The sequence below is a fragment of the Lycium ferocissimum genome, chromosome 5 (assembly GCF_029784015.1).
Source record: "Lycium ferocissimum isolate CSIRO_LF1 chromosome 5, AGI_CSIRO_Lferr_CH_V1, whole genome shotgun sequence".
In the NCBI taxonomy this organism is placed as follows: domain Eukaryota; kingdom Viridiplantae; phylum Streptophyta; class Magnoliopsida; order Solanales; family Solanaceae; genus Lycium; species Lycium ferocissimum.
The window spans coordinates 50,408,451-50,416,814 of record NC_081346.1 but is presented as its reverse complement, the minus strand read 5'-3'; positions in this window follow the sequence as shown (position 1 = coordinate 50,416,814).

Here is an 8,364-nt window from a genome sequence, read left to right as displayed (position 1 = left end):
CGCCAAACCGGTTTGGGACCCGTTCCCAGGTTATCTCTCGGGTTGAAGTGCTCCCTGGACCGGTGTTTTGGTATAAATTACGCTACATATTTACGTATTTATTACCGGGTAGGCGGGGCCCCCGTCCCGTCATATGATTATGTTTTTGTTCTGTAGAGGTCTGTAGACATGTGGTGTGGGTTCTGTATATGTTTCGTGAGATTTGCGTACGTTTAGAGTTTACCTATGTTTTGTAACGGCCTTATCGGCCTTCGTGCGGCATGCCCACTCGTCCTTGTTAGATTATTATCTCTGTTTATCTTTAATATTTTGCTAATTCAGGTTAAGGTACGTACGAGTGCCCAACTAGGGCACGTGTCGCGGCCTACGGAGTTGGGTCGTGACATCCAGGTACATGAGCGAGATTCGATTAGCCTTCAAGGATCTCATGGAGTTCATCTAGACTTTTCTGTTTAATTCACAGAAGTTGTATTCAAGTTGTGGTTGTAACTTTTATTCAAGTTGTATCCTTAGAAGCTCTTGTACTATTTAGACCAGATTTCTTGGGTAGTTATTGTAATCCGCATTACCAATTATTTATGATTTTAGATATCTATTGCTTTTATTTATTGTTTATGTTGTTTGATGAGCCTTCAAGGGATGGGTTCACCTGCCAGGTGGGAAAAGGGTAGGTGCTCGCACGATTAGTGATTTGGGTCGTGACAAATTGCAAAATGAGATGATGCAGCGCATGGACACGGCAGTGGCCACCATGGTCAATCATTCTACGGTTGGGACTCCGGCATCCAACCAAAATGTGGAAAAAGCCCCCGCAACACTGTAGACTAAGAATGGGGAAACTGACGGTGCGAGAGAACGACTAAACTCGTTCAACGAGGAGCTCGTCAGGGTTGAAAAGGAAATACATGAGCGGATGAACCAGATACCGGGAGCGCCAACTATTGTGAAGGGCACAGGGGCTCAAAAATATGGGATATCACCATACCCGGAGAGTGCAACCCGGGCTCCTATTCCGAGGAGGTTTAAAATGCCCGATATGCCCAAATACGATGGAACCACAGATCCGGAAGATCTCATAATGCCCTTTGAAGCGGCCATCACTGGGCATGACCTCAAACAGCACGAAATCGAATCAGTCAAGCTGAAAAAAATCCAGCACACGCTCGTTAAAGGAGCACTTTCCTAGTACACTCATTTGCCCAAAAATTCTATTGATTCCTTTGCCTCTCTTGCAGATGCTTTTATCAAAACTCACGTGGGGGCCTGGAGGATCGAGACACATAAGCAAACGTGTTTGCAATAAAGCAGAGGGGAGACAAACTGCTAAGGGGATTCGTGGGCCGGAGTTCCGAGAGGAAGGATGTTGCTATTCGGAGGATTAGGCCTCGACACGTCCGCGGATGGTACCGAACCCAGAGCTTTGGATGCATCCAAAAAGTTAAAGGAAAGCTTAAGGGAGTTCCCTGCCAAGACATGGAGTGAAATAAACCTCTTACATGGCCAAAATGCGAATAGAGGAAGACTCGTGGAAAACAGAGCCGATAAGAGGCTAGATTCTGGATTCAGCGCAAATACTTTGAACCATAAAGGACGATTCGATCCGTACAAAGTTCACGGATTCCCCAGCCAAAGCATGAGCGGGGGTGGTGATAGAAGCAATCGGAGCCTCATCGGGAAGGGCCCCCCTCTTTCTGAAGGAGCATTGTTAAGGGGAACCCGACCCCCAAATCTGGAATATCACAATTTCCACATCAGTGCGGCGGAACTCGTCACGATAATAAGAACAATGAAGGAAGAGATATTCCCTGATGAGATTCGGACCAATCCGGACAAGAGAAATACGGGGTTATGGTGCCACTTTCATAACATGCACGGGCATGCTACGAAAGACTTTCGCGAACACCGAGGGTGAGGTAGCCGGTTCTTTGCGGTATGAGTCAAAAAGAATATGTCGGTGATCGGGCCAAGCTCACCCTTAATCGAGTTCCCGGACAAAAGCCAGACAAGATGCCGCAACCTACTCACACTATCAACATGATTTTTGGAGGAGAGATGGTGAACAAAATTACGTATACGTCACTAAGAAAGGACAAAATTTCTTTCACAAGAACTAGCAGTGCCTGGAAACCCCTTGAGAGTAGCAATATCTCCTTCTCCGACAGTGACTACTCGGGACTTTCCCCTTCACACAATGACGCCATGGTAATATCTATTCAAATTGTAAATTCTTTAATTAAACGTGTGCTCATTGATCTAGGGAGTTCGGTGAATATAATTCAGCTACGAGTCTTGAAAGAAATGGGAGTTGAGGAATCGATAAATCTTGGCAACTAAAGTACTAGCAGGATTCAATATGTTAAGTGAACTTACCCGAGGAGAATCGAGCTGCCGATTCACGCTGATAGCATAGAACATGGGACTATCTTCGATGTCGTGTTCGGTGACATGTCTTACAACGCGATACTGGGAAGGCCGTGGATTCATTCAATGCAGGCAGTTCCCTCCACTTTCCATCAAAAAATAAATTCCCTACTCCTTGGGGAGTCGGGAAGACCATAGGGGACCAAGGCGTTGCCCGGGAAATGGAAGCCACGACAATAACGACGGCCCGGGCGGACGAATCTGACAAACGTAAAATCACAGATACCAGGACCAGAAGTTGGGGCCGGAGGAACGACGGGGTGACACGCTAGGGTGGCGACAACGGAAGAAATCTTCCAAAATCAGACCATCCCAAAAGGATTAGTTATCCCCATAGATAAAGACCCTGCATACTCAACCGTACATGAATTTAAACGCATGGAGCTTTTTGAAGAACATCCCTAAAAGAAGGTACACCTAGGCTCGGGGCTCTTGCCCAAGCTCAGGATAGATTTTTAAATTCTTTAAAAGCTAAATCAAATTCCCTTGCTTTGTCTCGCCTGGATATAATAGGAATTCCTCCAGAAATAGCCATACACCGGCTAAGCTCTGATCCAAATCACACCCTGTGAGACAGCAGAAGATCGATCTCCGCTAACCGGGACCAATTCATCAAGGAAGAGGTGACGAGGTTGCTCAACATAGGATCAGTTCGGAGAGTGGAGAATCCAGATTGGTTGGCCAATATGGTGGTGGTCCCCAAGAAGTTCAATAAATTCAGGATGTGAGTGGATTTCAAGGATCTTAATGAAGCTTATCCGAAGGACTCTTTCCTGCTTCCACACATCGATCAAACGATTGACGGCACAGTAGGACACGAGCTACTTAGCTTCTTGGATGCATTCTCTAGCTATAATCAAATTAGTCTGCACCCAGAAGATCAAGAGAAGATGTTGTTCATGAAAAATCACGGTAATTTCTGTTATAATGTAAGGCCTTTTGGTCTAAAAAATGCAGACGACGTATCAAAGGTTGGTAAACAAAATATTCGAAGGATAAAGGCAAATCCATGGAGGTCTATATAGAGGACATGCTGGTCAAATCTCAGAGAGCAGAAGACCATTTGTCCGCCTTACAGGAAACATTTAACACTCTTCGTCGGCACGGCAAGAAGCTGAACACGAAAAAATGCATGTTCGAGGTAAGGTCGGGAATGTTCTTGGGTTCCCTAGTTTCCAGCCGAGGCATTGAGATGAACCCCAATAAAGTCAAAGCCATTCAAGAGATGCCTGACGCATTGATGTACAACGGTTCATAGGAAGGGTCGCTGCCTTGGGAAGGTTCATGTCCCGGTCCTCAGACCGGTGCCATGAATTCTTCTGTTTGATGAAAATGGATAATGGATTCAAGTGGACGCAGCAATGCCACAAAATCCTGGAAGACCTTAAAGCCTAATTGTCCGAACTGCATGTGATGGCAAAATCCAAAGAAGGCGAACGCCAGTTCACATACTTAGCGGTGTCGGCGGTTTCAGTCAGTATTGCGCTAGTGCAAATGGAAGGTGAGGACCTACTCCCTGATTACGGCCACTAGAAAGCTTTGTCTATATTTCCAGTACCACTCGATAACGGTGTTCACGACAGCCTCGTTGCAAGCAGTCCTGCAAGGAGAAAACCTCATGAGTCGATTTTCCAAATGGGTCGTCGAGATAAGTGAATATGATTTGACATATCAAACTGGAGCGGTGATGCAGGCGAAGGTGCTGCCAGGATTTTCGAACGACTTTGCCACTACCGTGCAGCCCTGAAAGATACAGGTATGAACCTTCGACCCATCACTTCAGCTATTTTTTATTAAAACGTTGAAGGACTAGGACTGGGACTAGCTGAAGGAATAAAATGCTCTGATGGGAGTGGACACAAAATGGTAAATGCGTGTTGCACTCTTTTCCTAAGCCGAGTTTTTCTCCCCAAAAAGAAGGGTTTTTACAGGCAAGGTTCTTAACGAAGTAACAACTGTAAAACGTATTACATTTTGCAAAAGCCCAATCAGGACACCGCGTCGGCAACTGGAACCTCTTTCTAGGTCACTGATTTTTTTCTCTTGATCACTATGTGCATGAACTCGGGCTCCACGCCATACCTTTATGAATAAAAGAGGGTCATGCCGCAACTATTAGGTTCTAAATCTGTTACTACGAACGTGTCCTTACAGGCTTGCAAACATTCCCCTCGAACACACGACACGACCTACGGGCCTCCAAGCGTGAAGGAAACATTAACCTTATACCAAATAAGATGAGATCAATATGTCCTCCGCATCGCTGTCGAATAAAGGGGACCCCTCCTTTATTATGAATCAAACGAATAATTCCTGGTCATAAAATACGCGGCCGGAAGTAATGTTCCCGGATTGGGAAAAGTGAATGTGCAAAATGTTAACTAGGAAATATAATGAAGTAAAGCAGTCACAATTCCTAAACACATGTGTCCAAAACAAAAATGGAGCAAAATTTTGACAAAGGGATCCTAGGCAAGATGGATCCCCACGGTCAAAGATTTCCCCCTTGGAGGGCCGGATAATCTTTGCATTTTACCAACAGTAAATATCAACAGAATAACAGTATAAGGCAATAGATATCCTTTCGAAGGGGATGCTGTGTCATTTAAAAACAAAAAGGCATAGCCAAATCTTAGGAAGGAGACTAACTACTTACAAAACTCCAAAAAGCAGGGGCAACGTTCGAAGGCAAAGCAAAAACTATTACAAAGCAGATGAACTTCTTCTAAAAAGAGGCACGACCAAAATATCATAAAGATCGGAACATTAAGAGCATATAAAATCAAGGGTTGGCAGCATTAGCAGGGGGACCGGATTCTTCAATCATGGGACCAGCAGGGTCTTTTGGCTCTGTGAAGGGGGGGCAGACTTGGTTCCGTATGGGCTTGATTCGGCAAAGGCTTTCTCGGGCTCAATTACGCCATCACCAGGAGGGACTTCGGTAGCTTGGTCTTCGACTTCCCCTGAAGCCTCTTATTCTTTCCATACATCAGAAGACCATCCATCTCCTTCAGAGGTCGGGGCAGGTTCCTCATCCGGGGGTTGAACGGGCAAAGCTTTGGCGGCAGCCTCCTCCACTGACAATGCCGCAGCAATTTGGGTATCAATGTCGGCCATCCCTCCCCGGACTTCCTCGAGAGCGATTCTACAAGCACGGTATATGGCCTTTTCCAGGGCAAATTGTTTCTTTTGCTTCAACAAATAGGCATCCACGTCTGCACAGCCCAGCAAGTTTCAGTCAACAAAGCGCCTAAGAGTAGCATTAATATGGGAAAGACATTTATTTGCCTCGACCCGCTCTTTGTTCTTGGCCATCTGGCCTGAAGCCTCACTTTAAAAGTAGTTCGGGCTTCCTCCGCGGCCGCCTTCTCCCTCTAGCACAATAGCAGATCGGCTTCAAGGACCCGTACCCTCTCAGTCAAACCCGTCTCCTGTTTCAAGACGTTAGCATAATGCTCCTGATGGGCCTCCTATATTTCTACAATTCGGCAAGATCCACATGGAACTTTGCGGCCTCCTCGCTGTGGATTCTTTTGTACATTTCCGACTAAGCCAACTTCTCCTCCAGCTCTTCTAAGGATACAAGTTTCACTTCCAGGGCCGAAAGATGCTCTTGCAGCCTGTGGTACTTATTACGTCCCGTGTTTTCATGTGTTGAAAAGCGTGCGAGTTAAATGATATTAGTAATGGAAATGAGGTTATTCCCTCAGTTTATAGGTGGTTAGAGTGATGGTACAGATGTATCGTAAGGATTAGAAGTTAAACAAATCGAAAAAAATAAGTTTTGTCGAGGTTCAAAATCTACTTGAATGAAATACGGTCCAAGCTATAATATCGCATATTTTGGACCAGGAAATTGAACCGTCCAACATGAGAAAATTTACTCGAGCCCGAAAATTTGATCATATTCAAGCATGAAAATCAAGAACTCGGTGTATACAAGGAATGAAGTCTCGAAATGATTTAAGACGAAAAAGTGTGACGACGATGATTGGAAATAATATTTTGTGTGTGCCAAAAAAATATGGCAATGGACTAGTGCTATACGACATGATCATGATAATGGGTATATGAAGTGTGTTAGAACTGATTAATCTGTAAGTAAATCGAGTGCAAAAACTATTTATGTGGATAATTGGTAATGTTGGGTTTTAGTGGGAAATTAAAAATTTATTTAACTATTCAATTGTGGATAAATATTGAAGTGGACCAAATCCACATGGAAGAGTAGAAGCTAATGACTAAGGTTTGGTATCATGTATGTGGCATCTGTGGAAAGGAAGATCGAAAAGTACTTAATGCATGGGCCCCACGTTCTAAAGGTTACAACTAGAGTTACAACTTGAAATTATCATTTTACTAACTTACGACTTATAGTTATTCAGCAACTTTGTATATGGAGCAACGTTTATGGTGTTCTTATTCAAGAAACAAGGTACAATTTCTTTTTAAAAAATACCAAGTCCTACGTTGATGCTGCAAAATTCAAATAACGACATAGAGGTCATACCCATGTCAGTTTCCTCCGGATGATAGCTAATCGGAGATTTCTTGGTAATGAAGTAAGTGGAAGAAGAGTAGTTCTTGGCGTATAAGGTAAGAATATGATTCATCTCCATATATTTGAGTTTTTATGAGTTCTAGCTTGGTACTTGGTGAAGAAATTGTGAAAGGAGAGGTTGGAATTCATGTTAAGAACTTGGTAGAGTTGTGGACTGTGTTGAAGGTGTTCTTGAGCTATTTATGGCTATAATTCTTGGAAAATATTTGATTATATTGTTGTTGTGTTGTTATTGTATGCTACATGTTTGTGAGGAAAGAAAGGGTATAGGTATTATATATGAAGCGTATATCGGGCTGCCTTGGTGTATATTCTTGTATCTTGATGGTTTGAGTTTAGAAAGGATTCAAGAGGTTATTTTTGTTGTTGTTGGATGTTGGTTGAGTTGTGATGATTAAAGACTCGGGGAAATGCTTTAAATGTTTCATTTTAGAATTGATTTATCATTTGGTATACGCGATATACTAGCGTCGTCTAAGTTCATATATGTATTGCTTTGTTATAGGATTGGCGTACTAGTTATGACAAGTTCGTGTTAGTGTGTATTGGTGACTCCAGGTATGTTAAGGCTATCCATTTTATTCTTTTTGGCATGAATCATATGAGAAAGAACGAACGAACAAACGAGCGTTATCCATAATGATTCCATTCATAGAAAGCTTATGTTTCCTTGGACTCCTGATAATGATATTATTTCACGCTTATGATTATTTGAAATGATCTCATGTCCATTGATCCAGTAGAGATAAGAGATGTTGATGATATTAGATCCATAGTAATATTCGGAGGTTACTGACTCTACGTCACTCCGAAAGATTCAGATGTTATCTTTATGAGTCCTTCATGCATATATATATATATATATATATATATGTACAACTATTTTCTCACACTGCGTCGCGCTATAGTTGGCCGGGCAGGCACGTAGATGTGCACACTACTGCAGTGGGCAGATTATAATGATACCCCGGACGCAGGATGATATGATATATGGATCGGGCTGTACGCTCCACAGTAATGATATTTATGGATCAGGCTGTATGTTTCTCAGCACTAACAATTATGATATATGTATATGATTTTTGAAAGAATGCATGCATATCATACGCCCTCAGAGGCACTTTCAGTTATACAGAGTTATACAACTACTTTCAGATATACAGTCATACAGATACATTCAGATTTACAGATTAACTATCATGTCATAGATTCCTTTTATGATTCTTGTGTATATGCTATTTTCTTGCTTTACATACGCGATACACTATTCTTACTGCCTCCCCTATTGCTTGGGGGGCTGCGTTTCATGCTCGCAGGTCTGCAAATATAGGTTGGTGATCCATCTATTAGGATGCAGCTCAGCAGGTGAAGTTGGTGTACTC